The 22505-nt window shown below is 30.1% G+C and overlaps 1 protein-coding gene across 2 annotated transcripts in view; it reads left to right on the top strand.

Annotated features, from left to right (window-relative positions):
• Window positions 1–22505, top strand: part of Drgx (Dorsal root ganglia homeobox) — a 309721-nt gene that overhangs the window by 92700 nt on the left and 194516 nt on the right. The window lies entirely within an intron of this gene.

Here is a 22505-nt window from a genome sequence, read left to right as displayed (position 1 = left end):
TACTAACTGTATGCTTTGAAATAAATTTGAATAATATTCATTACTTGTTAATAAAAAACGATAGGCGGTTTAGTTGTATTTGAAATAATTTTATGTTATTCATTAAAAAATGGATTAATAAAGATTTCTTCATTCATTCATTGTTAATGTAATGCTTCAAACTTCTTAAAAATTGAACTAATCTGAACTTATGGTGTGGAGAAGTGAGGATAACAAGTATATTAACGTAGATATCGTACAACTCTACCAAAACAAGGTAATGAGAACAATTGCAGAAACGCTAAGGTTCACACGAAACGATGAGATTCACAGTTAAATACCAACAACGTATAGAAAATCACGTCAACTACTCAACGATCAAGCTGCTTGATAACAGCAGGGGACTTTCAAACCGTTGTTGAAAGACAGCATTGTCTTTCAACAGCGTTGAGACGTCCCCATATGCTTGTCTTAGGGGATACTGAATGATGTTTTGCAGATATTATCGCCTGATCTAGTGATGCTATTTTTGTTTATTTCTTTACTTTTTTGTTTGTAGCTACAAGTTGTTTTGTTCTTGTCAATTTATACATTGTTATCTGTCTATCAACTCGCTAACGCTCACTCAAATATTTGTTTGGTTTTACTGACTATTTATTTCATTACTGGTTATTATTTGTTTTTATTGACTAAGAAGTGAAGGAAGATATATTATTTAATAATAAACTTTAAGAACATCGTTTATTGATAACTTTTGTTACGGATTGACTTATGGGAGTTTCTTAACAACACCCTATCAGTGCTTATTATCAAACGATTTACCTATGGTTCCACCTAAGGAGCCATAGGTAAATATACTAGTAGAACAAAAAATGTATATATAATATATATTTAAAAAAAACATAAATATTCATTTATTTAATGAACCATAGAAATACTTTAAAGAGATAGTTGGAAATTAGTACTGAAAAAAAGGGTTAAATATTTCAAATAAATTGGTAGTACAAAACTTTAGGTATGTCTCCGTTTATATTGTACAGTTTTAATGAATCGGGTGCAGGTAAACAGACGGGGACCTTATTCGTACAGTGAATGTATTTGTAGCTTGTTATATCGCTGGATCATCGTGCCAAGACGTACTATTAATTAAAAAACAACATAATGATAGCCTGAAGGTATTATTTAGGAGCTGATTTAAAAATATATATGTGTATAAATGATCCTTGGAAACGTCGACCATTTAACACCGACCTTCCACAAAATAAAGCTAGTATTAAATTTCTGCGGATCTCAATACACATTTATACTAATAGATGTAGTTTAAATATTTATTTTATATCTTTTAAAAAAATAAATAAAAAGAGTATATATTTTAAGAAGCTTTTTAAGTTACTACCATTAATATAGAGATTCTCTCAACCCACAACCAACGATTTTATCGTTTTCCATTATTTCATTTCCTTTACAAAATGAACTTATATTTTTTTTATTTTCATTTAATTTTCTTTTTATTTTATTCTACACATTTATTTATTTATTACTTTCTTGAACGAAGTAAAGGAAGTATTGTGGTCGCAAAAATTTCGGTTTTTAGATTTCAACGGAAATATCTATTTTGACCACACCTGAATCCATTTTGACTAATTCGGCGTGAAGTCTGTACATACGTACAGACTTCGTGAAGTCTGTACGTATGAAGTCACGTCTGTACGTGAAGTCTGTACGTATGTACAGACTTCACGCCGAATTCGTGAAGTCTGTACATACGTACAGACTTCACGCCGAACTGTACGTATGTACAGTTATGCGAGATATATATATATATATCTCGCATAACTCAAAAACGATTAGCCGTATGACGTTGAAATTTTTGATTTAGGACTTTTATAACATCTAGTTGTGCACCTCCCCTTTTGTTTGCAATTTATTGAACCAAAACTGTCCAAATAAGCCCAATGTCCAAAAAAATTTGAATTTTGGACTTTTTATTAATTGCAGTAATCAGCCCTCATTGGGAGCTTTTCAACGATATATAATAAGTGGTACTTATTTTCATTGGTTGCAGAGTTATAGTCTAATGAAATTTTAATTAATGAAATATTTAGATTTATAAGGGGACGGCACTTCTATTCGAATTAGACTTCATCTCCTTTTGTATTTTCTATAATTATCTTTTTTAACTTCTTTTTTTTAAAATTAAATATATTTATTTATTAATAATTATGAACCCGTGATTGTAAAAAAAAAGAGTTTTACAATAGATAATTATTCTATAATAACAATAAAAAACAAAATTTGAAAAAATCCAAAGTTATTAGTGAAATAAAAATTATGTTCTTTTAAAAATGTGTACATGTAATTTAATAGGAATTATGACATATGTGCATATGTAACAGAATTGGTGAAACGTCTGATTATTTAATATTAATTGAAAATTATAATTTAGAATCGTATTATTTTTGGATTTTCTTAGCAAATTTTTATAAAAATTGTATATTTATTTTTAAAAAAATCAATTAATTACTTGATAGATAAATAAAATACATTTTTGAATTGTATTTAATTTAAAGTGATTGTTGAACATTTTTTTTTCACTTGTGCGTAATATGCACAAGATTTCTGGTGTCATATAAATAAAAGTTAATAATAATTAAACTATTCCTTTTAGTGAACTCCTGCATACTGGTTAGAAATATTAATTTTGATCTTACGATGTAGAATAATCAGTTTTTATTATTGGATTATTTGGTAAACAATTTATTTAAAGAGTAATTAAGGGACTTTTAAACATAATATTTCAGGTAAGATTGTTGAATTAATAATTGTATAAATATTTGATATTAATAAAAACTAATATTTTACCAATTGTGTAACTGTCCTTTTATTAAAGAATTGGTGGATCGTATCTCTCCTTCAAATGAAATAAGTTTAAATAAGTATAGAGAAAGTTTATATTCTGAACTTTTTTTCAATTTTTTGCAAGAGCAGGATAAATACGTCGCACCGCGAAATTTTATGCTCTTACCCTAAGATAAACATGTTTTGAAAAAATAATGTTTCGATTAAATTAATATTTTAATTTTTCCCTGTTTTAATTGAGGGAATACCAGGGGTAAGTTAGTGTAGACTACACCCATATCAAATCTAACTACGAATCTATTCCCAGATCCTAAGAATCCGATAAGTTGTTGCACTAAAAGGTTTAACAAAACTTCCATCTTTATGGTGGTGATGCGTAGTGTAACAAGACCGGTATAGCCGACCTGAGTAACGGATTCCTGCCAATTAAGAAGAAAGTAGAACATATAATAATGGGAGGAATCCAGAAAGGGGCTAAGCCAATCCTTTTAGTAAAGGTAACAGGTCCGTTGACCTGGTTTTCATTATTTATCCACCTGTGAAAAAATCCTGATGATTACTTTAAATTCTGTTTTGTATGAAATCTCTGTTTATTATTATTATTGACATTTCTGCAGCTGCGGAGTTAATTCGAAGTCTTAGCTCAACAAGATCAGCAGGAAAACGTGTTACATTAACCTGATCTTTAATGAAACCCCAAAACAAAAAATCTAGCGTGGGTCAAGTCTGGGAAGCGAGGTGGCAACTGGACCTAAACGACTAATCCACCGACCGGGAATCGAGCAACAAAAAAATCTCGGAACTCTAGGCGGTAGTGAGGTGGTCCATCTTGCTGATACTAATGGCGTTCTGCTTGGTAATCATCGTCTAACTGAGGAAATAGAAATTTTTGAAGCATGTTCAGATAAACGATACCATTTACGGTTGCCTCATGGAAGGAGAACTGGCCGAATAGTCATTTTTTGCTTAAGGCATAAAAAACATTGACTTAGGGTTATCACAAATTTGCTGCAAATTTTTATGAAGCTCCCCATATTCGGCAGTTACGGGTGTTCACCTACCCACTGATGTGCAACGTTGACTCATCACTAAAAATTACATTGTTTAAAAATGTATCGTTACCTGCAATTCTATCCATCGTTTTCACACCAAACTGAAGGCAACCAACTTTATCATCGTCTGTAACGGTTGATGCACAGTTAGCTTGTATGGCTTCAAGTGCAGTCATTTATGTAATACGCGCCAAACAGTCGTTTGTGAAATGTCAGTCTCACTCGTCACACGTCGAGTTGATTTCTTCGGACTTCGTGCAAAGCTTTCTCTGAGTTGTTCCACAGCAGCTGCACGGACGCGTGGGCATTCTGATGTTTTGTATGTTTAATAGAACAACCTGTCTCAACGAAGGTTTGGTACTAGAGTAAATTGTATGCCTACTAGGACACTCCCTACCGTACTTTACGAAACTTTCGTTGAACTGCAGTTGATGACTGTAAACCTTAAACCAAAAGACACAGCGAGCTCGTTCCGCGCCAGTAAATGTACCTATTAGGTGGATTTCATAAGAAAGATACCTATTGTAATGTGTACCATGATTCGACTTCCGAAAAATTGCGACATATCTTCGCGTTTCACATCTCTCAGACCCCAAAACCACCGTCATTTCAAAAGTTTATATATATATATATATATATATATATATATATAATTCACTTAAGTGAATTATATGTCCACTTAAGTGGACACGATAAGTGGGGTAATTTTGCGCCAATCACTTTCAAATTGTTCCTTACGTCCCAAAATCTAGGTCGAGTTCGGACAGCCAAAGTCGGACCATTGGTGTGGAATTGGGTGGAGGCTTTTTGGATAAAACAAAATATCGCTATAACTTTCTTATTAAGTTAAATATCGAATTCGTTTAAAGATCCTACTATTTTTTGTATAATGGACTAAAACCTACAAGTAAAGTTTTCTGATTTCACCAACCAGGCCCAGTGGGTGGAAAAAATGGAGTTTAGAAAACAAAGAAATCATACCGCCCTTAATAGGCACAGTATCGAATTGGTTTAAAGTGGCCGTTAGTCTTCTAAATGTTACCAAAACCTTTTGCTTGAAACAATTTGATATGATCAACCCTTAAGGCAAGAGAAGACCAAAATATTGCTGGAATTGTAAGAATATGGGGCTTGTCGTATGCTAAACATGTGTAATCTTTTTTCACATGCAACCATTGTCGTACTGAGTAAATTTGAATATTTTCTTAACTTTAAGGTGGAAATATTTTTATCTCCTACTTAGCACTGGTGAAATCTACCTCCGTTGATTTTTTAAAACAACAATTTTTTGGATTACGCGAATTTATAAATAAATACATTGTAGTCAACAAATTTGCTTTAATTAAGTATCTTTAAAATCCTCCTGAAGAAAATCAAAATCCATTTTTTCGTGATATCACCCCTTAACGAACTTTGAAAAAAATTAATATGTTCAATGGCTCATATGTAGAAGTATTTGAGTCAAATTTGAAAAAATCGGTTTAGTCAATCCTGAGATATAACGCCAAAAGCACTATGACGTACGTACATACATGTGTTTTTTTATTTATTTAGATAAATCAGTTGAAGCCTAAAACGTAAAGATTTGCAAACAATCCGTTACCACATTTTTGACATGATCACATACCTTTAATAAAGCTATTCTAGCTATATTCGATGGAAAATAAAACGTAAACAGTAGTTAGTTTGCTACCGTGAGTTAAGGCTCCCTAGAATGCAGTAATATATATTATAAGTTAATTAACCTAAAACGTTTCTCGAAATTTTACTAGGAGATATGTTAAATATATATCATTCTAATATCACAGGCTGCACATCATTACTCTACAATCCAGTATACAAAATGATGAAGATAAAAAAACAGACATTTTTTTATGAAAGAGCGGTCAACAGCTATGGCCGTTAACCTGGTGGAAATTGGAATCGTACGAAAAGATGCCATGCCTAACCAGGATTCGAATTCGTAAGAAATTCTGAGCCCTACTCAGCCACGGAAGTTGGCAATCTTAAATTTTATTTATCGTCAAGAAAAAATCTTATAAGTTATGTAGAAAAAATTTACAGTTGAACCACCAGAGAAATCATCGAATCAATTCTCTTGGTCAAAAGTAAGTCTTGAACACACAGAAAAAAATATTGGTTGATATGAGAATCTAATAATTTTTTGAACTCAAATAAAAAACATAGCTAAACAGAGAAAATATACCGGCATACAGTAATAACTTTTACTTTCCTGGCATCATATATGTAAACCTATGCTGCAAGAAGGAACGTATGGTATAATCATGTAAAAAGAGGTATGGGTTTTTTGCATTTTTCATGACCTAGGGACCTCGAAAAACAAATAAACATGGGGAAATATTCGTAAGTACGTAGTTCCATATGTAGGTATGCTGGCGTTTTTGAAGTTCAATGACTTTTGATTGGATAAACTGATTTTCATGAAATTTAGCTCATAGACTCCTGTGTATGTGGAAATTTGTTGCTTAAAGTCTGGGGTCAATACGTCCAAGGTAGATTGTTTCTTTGAGGTCAATTTTCTCAAAATTATGCAAACATACTCCGCTTTACATTTATCTTAGTACATGCATATCTTACCATTTTAATAAAAAATTTCCCCCCAAATTCACCCCTCCCCAAAAATCGAAAAAAGGTACCTTTTTGAGCATAGTAGTAGTGCATGTTGGAAAAACATATTTTAGGTACAATATTGTGGATGCGGGTGCCGACAAAATTTTAAAAGTATGAATTTTTTAAAACTTTTTTAATTTATTTAAACTTTTAATAATAATATTACAATAAAATTTCATCATAATTCTCTTCACCTCAAAAAAATAAATCTTTGGTAACATTTTATTGGTTATATACTTTCCAATTTTTTTTAGTTTCTTGTTTTTAACATAGTAAACGTAGACAAATCTAAAAGTGACAAATCTTGGAAAGTGATTTTAGGGGTGGAGGAGCAGAGAATAAAAATAAGAAATATCGATTGTTTAAACTTTTTTATGGCCATTATTTTTACATTATACAAGAATAAATAACCAATGTCAGGAAAGTATAACAACCTTGTTGTTAGCTTTTTTCTTCTACTATGGATTATGGACTACAATAGTCGCAAAAGTAAAATAAAAATAAAGAAGAATTAAATAAAAATGGAAAACATCTTTACTTATATAATAGTGTTAGAAATAAATTTAATAAGCTGTATTATATTTTGAACAAAAAAGCTTTTTATCCTACATTATAGCTAAATAAACAAGGTAATCCTCTTAAAAAATAAAGACGCGAGTACGTTATTACTTTTACTACTATTATTATTAATTTATTCAATCTCTTCATTATTTTAAATCTGATTAGTATTTCGTTTCGTTAGGGAGAAGAGAAAATATTTCAGTAACATTAAAACAGATAAGGGAAGTCGAAATAATAACAGTTGGTCGAGTTCCATGATGAGGTTAAAGGTGTTAGAGGTGTTTAACAAAAAGGTTTCAGCGGCGAACAACAAAACCGGGCTGAGGAGAGTGCAAGAGGTCCATTAGCTGCTTTATTTTCCCCACATCATCATTCGGGAATTAACTTACCCTGTGTAAACTGGTTACTGGAATTAGATGAGGATCCTGGGAGAGGCAATAATAATAATAATGATTTCATAGCCTGCGCTATAGAGAAAGGAGGAGGAGGAACGGTTATGAGGTGGGGGATGTAGAGTCGAAGTCTCCTGGGGTCGTCTGTAAACCCTGTAATCACCCCTTCCCCGGTCGCTTCTCAGCAACCCTGATCCTTCTAATTCGCATCACATGATGCTAATGGGACTAGCGAAAATTAGGATTCTATTATGGACAGTCCGATGTTGAAACAAATGGGACCCCAGGGGAGGTAAGATGGGATCAGCTGTCTGCACCGTACACGATCCTGCATTACTTTATCAATAGATACATTAATAATATTTAGAAGAAGCATATCTGATTATGATTACAGAAAATTAATTTATTTATCGATTACTAAGATGATATGTTTTTGTTATTATTCTTTACTTAAATATAAATTAAATTATTATAATTTTTTAAATAAACAAATGACGTTTTTTCATATTCACCAAAATAATAATTAAATTTTACGTATTCTAATATAAATCTATCTAAAGAATAAGTAAGTAACTATAACGACAAATTCAAACGAATTAAAACTATATCAGAGTTATTTTTAAATATACTAAAAAGTCTTCCAATTGCATTTGTAATCATCATTAATTTACTACTTTATTGTATCTGTTCTTATAATTCTGCTAGCTACACAAGATTGTAAGGTGACTGGGAGACAACAATTATTGATTTTCTCTGAAAGTAATGACGTTCATTAAACGTTTCGGGTTATGAATAAGTAAAAGTGTCACTTTTAAGGATAAATATCAACTACTATATCTAAGGCTTACCTTTTTAAGCCGTGTTTAACTTGACCAATGATAGCAAAAGGATATCATTCTTCTGTAGCTTTTATTATATTTGTGAATTTCTTTTTATACGCTTTTTTTTAGATTGATTTTGTTTATTTTAGATTCTATACGGCAGTTCATTACAACTTATGCAACTGTGAAATTATTGAAAAAAAAAATATATATATATATATATAAATGAAAGCTAGGAATAAAAACGACCGATTAAAAAACCTTTTAGACAAAAATATAAAACTTCCAGTCAGTTTGTGATTGTTAAAATTTGTTAGTAAAATAAAATATCTTGTTTAATAAAACGTCATATAAAAAATTAATTAATTCAAAATCATAAGAGCCGACAATAAAATCCCACAGTTCATCAGCAGTAAATATATTTTTGCAGCTCTCAATATTCCAAGACTGGAATTAGAATATCATGATTTAGCGAGAAATATCGGCGGAGGCTTCACCACCGCCGGTAGTTATAAAATAACTTGATAAGTGCTCTTCATTTTCGATTGTTAAAGCGACTGCGTTATTTTTACCCTTTTTTGAGAAGCATGTCAGTTGATATTTCTTGGCAATCTTCAACTTTCTTATCAGATTCGGCGAAATATCTCAGAATACATATATTTACTAATTTAGAAAATTCTTATTTGAACAAGACGAAAGAAACTAAATCATTAGTTTCAACAACTCTAATGGCTTTCGAGGAAAACATCGAATTTTTTGCCGTAAAAAAAATTCGAATTTCTATAAAACTGTTATTAACAGTATTTGAACGTAGGGAATTCAACTTTTTTTTTTATAATAAATTTATTATAACATACACTTTGATTCTTAATTCTGAAAATATAACAATCGACCTGTATTGACTACTCTGTCTTTAATTCGTAAGTTCCTTGTTCAAATCTCCGATCAGTATTTGCATTTTTTCGCGCAGAAAAATGTTAATATTAAATTCCTACAACTTTTAAGTTTATTAGTATCTCAAAAAAAAATAAATACACACACACACACACACACACACAAACACACACATATATATATGATACTTTTAGTTTTATTTAAAAATTAGTTATTTGTAAATTTATTACAGTCTATATTAGCAACAATTTAACGTGATATTACTTTTTAATAATATTAACGTACATTAGTCGTTTGGCTGGTTTTATATTCTCCTAGATTCCATTCTAATACGTGCCAAACACTTACAATCAGCATATATCTCTGCATAAGTTATATCTTACATCCTGAATTATTAAGTTGCAATATTTAAAATCAATGTTTCTTCCTTTGTTATTTACACCATACGGTTATTTTTATAAGAAAATTCAATAAACCTTGGATGTTTTAACGTAAATACAACGTATCACCCTAATATATTTCCAATTTTTAAAAAATTCTACCAGTAACTAATTCAATTATTTTAATTCTGTATATATTTTTGTGATACTTTATAAAAAGAGACTAATTTTTAATTTTTTGGTTTCCCCATTGCCTGAATTTTGCTGCTATAAATAGCGAAATTCCCTACAAAAACTTTTATTTAAATTATACTATAATCCTTCTACATTACCTTTGTTTCACATTTACAGTTTTTTCCCCGTAAAGTTCCCTCCCGTAGTATCAATTTATTGTTTTTATATTTTTATTTATTTTTGTCATCAGTCATAGTTTAATTTACCTTCAATTTTTTTTTTCAAAACTAACATAACCACTTCATTTTACATATATTTTTATGAATTTCATTTTTTATCTTCTTCTGCAGTTCCTACCACCTATACATTCCTCTACCAAATTAATTAAAGTTGAACTTTTTAATATACGATAAATCAGCACAGTTCATTTCTTTATAAGATTCTGTTAAAATCTTTTTCTCTTAAGATTTGGTAGGCTTAAACTGTATTTTTCTAATTTGTAATTTAATTCCTCATTATCCCTATTTCTTTTGCATTTTATTTTATTTTGTTTATCTCAAATTTAATTTATCACAAGAATGACCCGTTTAATTTAACATTAACATATAATATACATTAAATTCATTTATAATTTCGGCTAAAATATCAGTATCATAAACAAATCTTAACATTTTATTAGTTCCAGAGCTGTTATTCTAGTCTTAAACTTTTCCTTAAGTTCCTTTATTGTTTCTTTTAACGCTGTTCTTCATTTAACTCCTTTTTTGTAATACATTTTACATGTTTTTGTTTATTAATCTTATTACAGCTACCTTATTTTATATTTTTCTTCTTTGGTTAGCAACCCGCAGGCTGGATTGCAGCAGTTCTTCCGAGTTCTCGATCTAGTGAGGTACGACTGACAACCAAAATCTTGAACCATTTGACCAGTATATACCAGCCGAGATGTTCCTCTACAATTCGTACCATCCACAGAACCTTCCACGATATTTAGTAACAAGAAGTCGTGCCTAAACACATGTCCATCCAATTATTTCTTCTCTTCCTCGTGTGATCCATCAAACATTTTGGTTTTCAAATTTTTCTCAAAACCTATTCGTCACTTATTTTCTCTATCCACGATATCTTCAACATTTCTCGATAGCACCGTAAATCGAATGCTTCAAGCGTCTTTCTTTACGTTTTTCCAAGTGTCCAAGACTCACTTCTGTGTAACAGTACGCTCCATATGTAAGTTTTTAGCAACTGTTTCCTTAATTTCATTCAGGTTAAAGAAACTGATCTTATATACTACAAAGTAATTAATAACTTTACGAGGTTAAAATGTAAGTGAATTTGAAATAACATATATTCTTTTATTTCATATTCAACGATATACAAAAGTTGGTTTCTACAAAACTATACTATACTAGTAAAACTTTAGTATACTTTAACGATATACAAAACTTTGAAAATATTATCTTTACTGGAATGTTGTTTATTGTAAACTTAATTGTATACATATATTTAAGTATAGGGGATAATAAATATTAATATTTAGGGGATTATCGAAATATATATCGATAGCTCTGATTTTAGCCTTCTCCGTAAACCTGATTATGGTAGGTGCCTAACAAAAAGGTTAGCCTCATGCTCTTTTTATTTATCAGAATAAAATAACAGCTATACATTTAAAAATTGAAACATATTTATGGGAACTATTAAAAAAAAAAAACTGAAATTTATATGATATGTTTGTTGTTTTAATTCAGTAATTTTTAACTAGTGAAAGGTGAACCCAACTCATTGAAACATTTAATGAAATATAAAATTACTTAATTTTGTTTTATTTATCTGAAAATAAATTTGTTTTTCTTTATTGAAATTAACGGAATAAATCTTATATAAAACAAAGTAAATTTCATATTAGCAATTCCAATAATAAGTTAAAATAAATCAAATAAAAATTGTTCCAATAATTGCAATTTCTCATAATAATTTTTAATTTATGGTAATACTTCTTTTATATGTCTTCTACTTAACATCGAAATTAAGATAAGAAAATTTTTTGATTTGTCGACGTTTACTATGTTAAATGAAAAAAATAAAAAAGATTCTACTGAAAAATACTAATAAAAAGTTACTTAAGATTTATTTTTTGGAGGTGAGATGAATTATGATGAAATTTTATTGTAATATTATTATTAAGTTTAAATAAACCAATAAAAGGTCTAAAAAATTCAAAAAAATCAATACATTTAAACTTTGGTCGGTTCCTCTACTCGTAAAAATCTTTTGGGGTTGTTCGACTAATATGCCTAGGAAGAAGACATAAAAAAAGATTTGTTAAAAAAGAGGCAATAATAAAAAAGTTGTTTTTTACTTTTTGGGAAAGAGGAAATTGAGGAGCAAATTAAAAAAAAAAAAATAATAATAATAATATAAGCATGTACTCATGTACTGTGCTTAATATAAAGTGGGGTTTTGTTTGCAAAATTTTGAGAAAAGTGATCTCAAAGTAACTATCTATCCCACCCCTTAGAGATATTGATCCTAAATGTTTACCAACAAATGTGCTAATATACACGATCTTGTGCCAAATTGTATCAAAATCGGTTGATCCAGTCAAAAGTTATTACGCTTAAAAGACAAGCCAACACAATAAGTACATACGTACAAATATTAAACCCCACTTTTTTTTCTTTTTTTGGGTCCCTGGATCTGAAACTTTTAAAAGCAAAAAAAACTTGCACCCCATTTTTTAACTGATTACCATACTTTCCTTTTTGCAGCACAGCTCTCTAGACGTATGATGTCAGGAAAGTAAAAAGGATATTTTTAAGTTATATTTACTTTGAAATATGACTTAAGTGTATACTGAAACATTTTAGAAATATTTAAATTAAGTTTCTTTGGTTATAAGATTATGTCTTAATATAAAAATAAAAACAAAAATATTAGACATAATAAAAAGAAGTGTGAGTTAATAAAGTACGAATTAACTTTGACTATTCAAGTGAGTAGATAAAAAAAATTAACTTAAATTAATTTTTTAAATTAACTTAACAGTTGTTAAATTGTTAATATTTTTTTTATAAAATGTAAGAAATGTAAACAAAACGTATGGTAAAGACTAAGCGAGAAACCCCTATATTAGATTACGAGGAGCCAACAAAATTACCTTAATCAGCATTAGAAATCTAAAAATTATCTTAATGAAAAACAGTTTTATAATATATAGTGAAAGTTATTTTATACATATATATATATATATATATATATATACATATATGTTTGTTTGTTTATCAAAAAAAAAAGAAAAAAGTAGGAAATGAAAACACGTTCGTAGGAATGTAGAAAAAAATCATTCAATCCCCAATTATTCTGTCAATTGTATTATTTATTTGTCAGATTTTTCGGAAATGTAACATTCAACGGAGGGGGACAGTCATTCGTATACAGGATGAGTAAACAGACAGAAGAGGAGGAGAATTGATAGAAAGGGATGAGGCGTGTAGAATCAAGATAATGGGGATGTCTTAGGCTAGGCCGTGACGTCAGGTGTCGCCACGTCATGTGTTCATTAATCCCATCATCTAGGCGCTGAGTCCTGCGTGTCCCTAGGGAACACCATCCCAACCCCCTCATTGAATTACAGACTTAATCACAACACTCGCAACCATTACATTACATTAACCGTCCATCCGTTTGTCTGTCCCGTTTACCCTGACATCAGTTTAACATCCTTAACATTCGATACTATTCAAAGCTTACTTTCTATAAAAGATAATTTTTTTTTTTTTTTTTTAATTATTTACAAAAATAAATGATTTATATAAATTTATTAATTATTCGTACAGAAAGTATTTAATTTTTTGAATCCATTGATCAATTTCACAAAAATTAATATTATTGAACGCTGTTAATGTAATTAACTACCTGATTACCCGGCATTGTCCAGGTATTTATTTACCCCAATCTTCTATTATTTATCAGGAAAAATAATGAAATCTATCTGGTGTAAAATCAAGGTAATTTTATTTATAGGTTTTTAAAAATATAAGTACAATATACAAATTATAAAGTAAAATCTTTTAAAAATTTACTATAATATTAATTTAACCCATAACGATGACAAACATTTTTAGTTTCCCCTCCAGGAGTAAGAATAATTAAATTCATGGGTTAACCCACTCTTGAGTGAACAACAGAAAGTTCTACAGAGTTCTATTAGTTTTTAAAAATTTCCAGACGGTTCTACAGAGTTCTATTCGACTAGACTTAGACTTAAATGTCATCGGGACTGTCACTAATAAGCCTAGTGATACCGGAAAACTACGGATTCGATACTAATATCGGTAGTTTTCAATTATTTTTTCATATCACCCCCTTCCCAACACTACCATTACGGGTGCTAGGCCCCTAGGATCCGTAATGGTGTTTCACCTTCACAATACTACCAACTTTTACTCCCCCACAGTATTTTTTTCCAAATAGTAAGTTATATGTGTACCAAGCATGATTGAAATTGCCCAGCGTTCTAATTGTGGTGGAACATACAAACACACGCCCACGCGCACACACACATACATATATAATTATCATTTCAGCCGTTATCAGTCCACTGTCAGGTCTCTTTATTACGTTTCCAACTAATATGGTCTAGTGCGATCTTCTGTGAATTCGGTCCAATGAACTTGATACCTTCAATCCAACGAGCCTTTGTCGTAGGCGTTTAACTACCACGTAGATAAACGTACGAATTTAGTTAACGTTTGAACGATGTTCAGTCGTTCTTCTTGTTACCTGTTGCCATTTTAATTCTTTAACTTTCATGATGATATTATGTACTTTCGACTGTTCTGCGATCCATTCACAGGTCTTTCTATTCCGTATCTCTTATAGTAATTTCAAGCATACATCGTTCCGTATTTATTTGTCCTTTTTTGTTAAATTGGTGGGGAATACCATTTAAGGACGCCTAAGCAGTGTCGGGCTCGCTAACAGGTGCCGCAAGATTTTATTAATATACGTATGTAAACCTGCGCACTACCGACTAAACCGCCACCCCTGGCTACCACCTTTCCTGGAACCGCTAACGAAGCATTCCTTCTGGAAGGAGGGTTATACGCCCACTCAAACATTCATACGTCATAGTGCAATATCAACAGAAACACATCAGTTACAGCAAAACAACAGCAAACAAGAAACATCACCATAAATCAAGATACAGAAAACAGATTATGAAACTACATACAAAGAAAAAAGTCACACAATATATACAAATACAAAACAAGAAAACTGAAGAAAACAAGTCTCAATATAAAAATCATTAAAAAATCATCAATACCAATACAGCAAGAACATAAAAATACTCCTGAAAAATGACATTCATTAATATTACACGATCAGTGTAACAACACAACACTAAAAATGCATACATCGAACAGCAGGGAAAAAACACTTGCAGCTACACAGAAAAATCTTACAGAACGTAGAAAATACAAAAAATACTACAATAAGGCCCCAAGAAAAATGGAATTAGCCCAAGTTCAGAAAGACATCATAATGACATATTATACATCAAAAGCAAATTTCTCAAATAAATACGTAAAAAAACCCATTACATCATAATATCAATACAGCAAACTTACATCATAAACTAACCAGGCACATATACATACCTCTTATACTTATTACCTGCGGACGCCATCAGTTACGGGAGTGGAGTGTCCGCGGCCTCTTCACGTCAAGGCGACTCCCACTTGTACGGGGGACCCCCTAGTCACTCATTCGCAAACCTGTCCGTCCCCGCACCCACCAACGACGCCTACTGTTTCGTGACTCCTACCCATGCTTGGAGGTCTTTCATCATGATTTTCACATAAATAGTGATCGCCTTCCAGCTTTATTTTTTTTTTATCAATATGTCCATCAGCTCCTCAGGCTGGAACATCACTTCCCTGCGTAGTATGTCAAGTAGCTCTGTCCTAGGTCCTTCGTATCTTGGACAATGGAAGAATACGTGGTATGGCGTTTCCTCCTTCTCGCATACAAGGCAGTCATTTTCGAGGCCGTACTTATGAAGGTATGCTCTGTATCCCCCATGGCTCGCCATAAACTGGGTAAGGCAGTAATCCAGCGAGCCATGAGCTCTCCCTCGCCAGCGCCTTACATCTCTCACTTGGCGGTGTGTCCATCTGCCTTTTGTGCTGCCGTCCCACCGTTCTTGCCGTTTGTTCTCCATCTCCTCCGTATTTGTCCTAGCTTTAGTAATGATTGAACAGTTGATTGCCAAGTTTCGCTTCCATAGGTAAGGACTGGCAGGATAGCATTGATCGAAAAATTTATTTTTAAGGCAAAACGGGAGTTTGTTCTTTGAAACGTAATAAGTTTTCTGAATGCTTGCCATCCAAGCTTTACACTCGTTATTCGACTTTCATGAACCACTCTTAGAAATTTATTTTTATATAGATTTATATAAATAAATACAGAAGTAATCTTGAGTGTATTTTCTAATTTCTATATTATTTTTATTTTTTTTTGCAACAAAATAAAGACTATTACTGAATGTTAAAGGAAGTTCAAGTATTATTAATGTAATATCCTTCTCCCAAATAGTTTTGAAATTGTTTTAATTGGGAAAATAGCCGAAAACTTTTAATTATTTAAAACAAAATTCATTTCATGTTCCAAAAGAATAAAATTACGCTTAACAAAAGCATTTTTATTGAAAAAATAAAAAAAATTGAACCAGATCAGTAAAATTAAAGTAAACGAAGTATTTCTCATCTTATTCATAGAATTCAGATCTTTTAATACATAACACAGACATCAGGTTTAAAAATACTTTTATTTAATTTGTTGCTTTGTTTATAATAACGGGCCGATCGGCTGGTGTAGTAATAAAAACGCCATTCTACGCAATTCTTAGGTTCGAATTTTAGTAAGGATTCGATATTTTTTTGTCTATCAATCATTTCATCCATCTCTTCGTTTTCGTTAAAATGTATATACTCTATATCCAAGGTCGTAGTATTTTTGTAAACATCTCGTCTTTTTTAATTCAATTTAAAAAACGAAGAAGGTTATAAATTCGATTTTTTTTTTATTTTCTAATGTGTACGTTGTCATTTGTTCAACTAGTGAATAAACAACCCCTCCCCCGATGGTTCAATGAGATGAGGATGATGTGTATGACACTTAAATTTACATTTTTACAGGTGTACAGACTCAATCCGACCATTCCTGAGATGTGTAGTTAATTAAACCCCAACCACCAAAGTACATCGGTATCTACTATCTAGTATTCAAATCCATTTAAAAGGAACTAACTTTTACTAGGACTTAAACTTTAGAACCTTCGACTTCGAAAATCAGCAACAGATTTGGGACGACAAGTTAACCGCTGGACCAGCCTGGTTAAAAAAGAAGAAGGCTTGTAGGCTTTTTTTACTTATGTTCTTGCCTTTCTCTTAACCAGACGGAGAAATGGATCGTACTAGCATAATGATATATATATATATATATATATGTATATATTATATATAACTTGAGGTCATTCTTTTATTAAAACTGTACTCACGTTAAAATTAGAATAAGGTTATAAAGAAAACTTATAAAATATAATAAAAAATAAAAATTCTATTACTAAAGAATAAAAAAAGTTAAGCAAATTTTAAAGAAAACTGGAATACTATTATTTTTTAATGTTTTTTTATTGGTTATATTATTTTTATTTGTTTATTTTATAAATTTTGCATTTGTAATTTGTTGTTTTAATTTTTATTTTGAAAAAGAATTTTCTCAGGTGATTATTAATAAGCTTCTTCAAAATAACTAAAGTGAAAGATTTTTTTAACGGAAAATTTCATGGTTTAAGTAGATTTAGGATATTTTTTTTATTTTCTTTCATGAACAATCCGTACTGGATTATTATAACGTAATGAAAACGGCAGTTCTTCCCCTGATATTAAATATAAAACTTTATAACGTTACAAACAATATATAAAATGTTAGATACAAAAACTGAAAAAAAGAAAACACTCTAACAATCCAGTGCTCTCTCAGGATTGATCTCTGCCTTATCTTAAGCTCGATAGTACGAGTAGGTGGTATTTAACGTCATTTCCCTGTTTTCCTTATATTATTTATATTAAGACCGTTTTCTTGCCTTATGGTTTACTTGTCAGATTTTATTATTATTTTTTAACTATTATATATTGCTTTTTCCCTTTTTTCATCTTAAAGCTAAATTTAGATTATTATAACAGTCCAAATTTACACTGAACCGTCCCGGTTATACTGAGCGTCCCACGAAGAAACGGACAAACTTTGAGGACTTGTTTTATTCGTGAAAATAATGTAAAACGTTCATAAAAACATAGTCTGGAAACACTTTGTTTTTGAGTTATGATTAGCGAAAAATTTCGTCCGGATTTCAGCTCTTCTAATAAATAGAAGCCCTACTGTAAATTTTGGGACACAAATTATGAATTAAAGTTAGTGGTTTTGTTACGTAATTTGAGTTGGAAAATAGGATGAAAATAGGTTCCAGAACTGTAATTCCAGAAGCTTTTAAGGTATCAGATGTAAAATACAAAATTCAGTGTAGAAAAACAAGTTTGTAAGACTAGTATTTCGTCTAGTATTTCTAGTATTTCGTACTACTTAACACTCTGTACTACTTAAGTACAAAAATACACTTAATTTGTACTTAAAGTGTTTTGGTTCGTACTACTTACTCTGATTACAAATAGAGAAAATATTGAATGTTCTAACCACACATCCGACAAATTCTACAGCAATCGGCAAACATAATTTAAACTTTTTCCGCTAGATATGAAAACCGCCTTTTCATTTCTAATCATTTATTTACTCAAGTTGTAGATGTATTCCTACGTTGAATATTGTCTCTAGCCTGATGCACTCTTTCATTGCCATATTTCTTGACACAATGTTCCCCACAATATTTTTTATAATAAAATTTTTATTTATATGTGTGTTAGTAAATTTACAGATTCGGAGATTCCTAATGATAAAAAAACTAATATGTCAGCCACTTGTAATTTTAAATTATAAAATAATCACATGTTTATTTACTGCACAATTTTGGTGTAAAGATGTATACCAAATTTTATCAAGATATTTCGATATTTCTTTTTTGGATATGAATTGCTGCTTTATAATAAGGTAGATTAAGAAGACCAGCTGTATTTTTATATGAAATTTCTTTCTTCTATTAATGTAAAAAAAATATACCGAAATATTGGAAAATCTTATTTTTTTGTACCTCTCCCAGTGATATTAACTTATTAGTAATATTTTATCGAAATCAAATAAACATTTACTGTTAAATTAATTTTTCTAGTTTTTAAAAAAATTATTAGTAACCCTGATTATCAAGTAAAGAATAGGCCATTACTTATTCTAAAAATGTTAATTATTATTTTATTAAATAAAATATATTTTAGAATAAAATTATATTTTATGTTATTCTTAAAATTTCATTAAAATATTTAAAATAATTTTCAGAATTTATAAATTACAGTTTAATATGAAAATTACGTTGATATAAATAATAATCTTATAATTACAGTTAATTAATATAACCATAACAGTAGATTACGGTTGACAAAAAAAACAAAGAGACAGATAGACGACTAATATTGCTCTCGTGCCGTTAAAGTAGACGAAGCAAAGCCTAATAGTGAAAGTATGTTAAAAGGAAGAGAGGTAAAGGAAAAGAGAGGCGGTATGAGAAACGGGAAGGGGTCGGAAAACTCTACTAATGAGCATTAAGTTTTCACGAGGCTTGGAGGATATTGCTTTAAACGAATCCAAAGGCAGCCTTTCTTCTGTTAAGTGAGACAAAGTAATTTGTGGCCTGCAAAACCTTTTAATTACCGGAAATTTCGTTTCAAGAAATCCCTGCTGTTATCAGAGGGATTAAAAACAACAAACTGAACTAGATAACCAACCCCCTCTCATTATCTACCTTCCTTTTCTTTCATCATTTCTGTTGTATGAGCAAAACGCAAGCGCTTTACAGCCCCTTTTTACTCTTTATCTCGGATAATGGCTGAAAGATCCACCCCTTATTACTAATATTTCTTCATATTCCATTTATATTTTATCTCACTCGCTTTTCTATAAGCTAAATTCCTTTCACTGTATTTAATTATGTAAACAAATAACAATTAGATATTATATAGACCCTTTATTGCATTTTATCTTTTTATTTGTCATCTTTAAAATAAATTCTTATTAATACGAGATCTTTTATATTTAAAATAAACGAATTTTTGTCAGAACAAACACAAAGTAATTTCTATGTAATTTAAAAATAAAATCAATTTACGATTAAACAAAAATAAATAGTAATAATGTAAAGATAAAAAGTAATTAAATTACATTTTATTATTAAATAAACAAATAATATTGAATTGCATAAAGAGAGATTGTTTGTCTCTCTCACTCTCTCTCTCTCTCTCTCTCTCTCTCTGTGTGTGTGTGGGTGTGTGCGTGCGAGAGAGAGGGCGACAGAGACAGAGGTACAGAGAAAGAGAGATGATAATAATATATGTATTGTTAACGAATTATTGTTTAACGAAGGGGATACGTTCCATGAAATTACATCGTCAAACAAAACTTCATTATCGGAGGTAAAAATATTATGATAGGGATAGAGATAAGGTTCTTGATAAATAAAATATATATATGTATGAAATGTTTAAAAAAGTAATTACTGTCTAATAATATTGGATACTGGTGTTCTTTGGTGGTTGGGTTTCAATTAACCACACGTCTCAAGAGTAGTCGTCGACCTGAGTTAGTTCAAGACTATAAATTTACTGGTACAGTTACATTACACTGATAAATCGCTAATAATTTTAATTGTTGATGTGACTATAAATAAAAAACTTATTTTAATCGATAACAAAATTTAATTTTTGCTATCTTTTCATACGCTAACAATTTCCACCAGGCTAATGACCATAGCTACTGATTGCCAGCTCTTACATTAAAAATGTAAATAAATAAAAAAAAAGTTAACACATGCTTTTCTTCGTAAAAAATTATAACAAAAAAATAATTCACCCAAAAAAGTGAAAAATAATTATATTTTCAAGAAAATTACTTAATTTTTTTTTATTTATGTATGACTAAAAAGAATAGCGAAACCCACGCTTTTCTTTTCAATCATGCATAAACACAAAATTCTTTTCTTGAAAACAAACTTACTTTTTTACTTATTAGTTCGAATTGTTTGTTTTTGTTATCTATTTAAAAAAAGATGTTTTTATAAAACTTTTTAAAAATTGTTTTTATTTTCCAATTTTTTAGTCAAAATTATATGAAATTATCAAATTTTGTATTACTTCAAATTATTCCATTTTTACCTCCTTGTTCGAAGTAAAGGAAGTATTGTGATCGTAAAGAATTTCGGTTTTCAGATTTCAACGGAAATATCCATTTTGACCATCCCTGAATCCATTTTGCCTAGTTTCGACGTGACGTCTGTATGTACGTATGTATCGATGTATCCCACATAAATAAAAACGATTAGCCGTAGAATATTGAAATTTTGGATTTAGATCTGTTCTAACATCTAGTTCTGCACCTTCCCTTTTGATTGCAATCTACTGGACCAAGTGTCCAAAAAAGCTAAAAATTCAAAAAATCTTGATTTTCGAATTTTTCTTAACTGCAGTAATTAGCTTTCATTGAGAGTCTTTCAACGATATATCATAAGTGGTACTTATTTTCATTGGTTACAGAGTTATAGCCCAAAGAAATTTTTATTAATGAAATATGTGGATCTTACAAGGGGAAGACACATCGGTTCGAATCCATCTCCTATTTTTTTATTTAAATAAAATGATTAATTAATAATTTATCAACCTCTGATTGTATAAAAATTTGCAGTAAATAATTCAGTAATAATAATAAAAAAAAAAAAATGAAAAAATATCAGAGGTTATTAATGAAATAAAATGTTACGTACTTTTCATTTAAAAAAACAATATGTATGTGTAATTTAATAGACGTACAAGGAAGTTATGTACGGTCCACATCAGAGTTTTTTACATTTTGAGTTACTGACTTTTCTTCGTTTTTCTTCTTAGATGATTGGGGTAAATTTACACTAGTTAAATTAAAATCCTTTTCAACAGCCACCTGATACTCTTACTGAATTGACAGTCAAATAGTTAAAAAAACATTTCTATCGATTCAGCTCCCTTTCTCAAACGTTTTTTTTTGGGATTGCGTGCTCAACTGCTATAGTCGTTAGCTCGGATGATAATTTGTGGCGTAAGAAAATTTCACCATAGTTTGACGACGGGAAATTAGTTTGATTAAGGTTGCGAGATTTGAGGACACAGTTGAACCATTGTAAGTTAAAGAAACACATGCAAAAAAATACTTTTTGAATATGTATGAAAACGATCTGCATCATGAATTATATAATATATAATAATCACATACGTATTAAGGAAGAAATGTTATTTATTGTAAGACGAATTGCTATTGAAATTATGAATCTAAACGTTAGATTACGCTGCTTTTTTCTTTAAATTGATAATATTGCTTGAAGGGATTAACTTCGGTTAATATCATTTTACAATAACATTTCTTCTTCTTCCTACATCTGGGCCATTTTCACAAAAAAAAAGTTTATCTACATCATTCAAATATCTTTTCAAATCTTTTATTGTTAATATTTTTTTCAGCAGGAACTTCGTCTAACAGAAAAATTTTGAAATTCTTTCATTTTGAATT

This window comes from Lycorma delicatula, chromosome 1 (genome assembly GCF_047948215.1).
Source record: "Lycorma delicatula isolate Av1 chromosome 1, ASM4794821v1, whole genome shotgun sequence".
In the NCBI taxonomy this organism is placed as follows: domain Eukaryota; kingdom Metazoa; phylum Arthropoda; class Insecta; order Hemiptera; family Fulgoridae; genus Lycorma; species Lycorma delicatula.
Note: the sequence above shows the minus strand (reverse complement) of the source record. Positions and strands in the feature narration are given on the sequence as shown.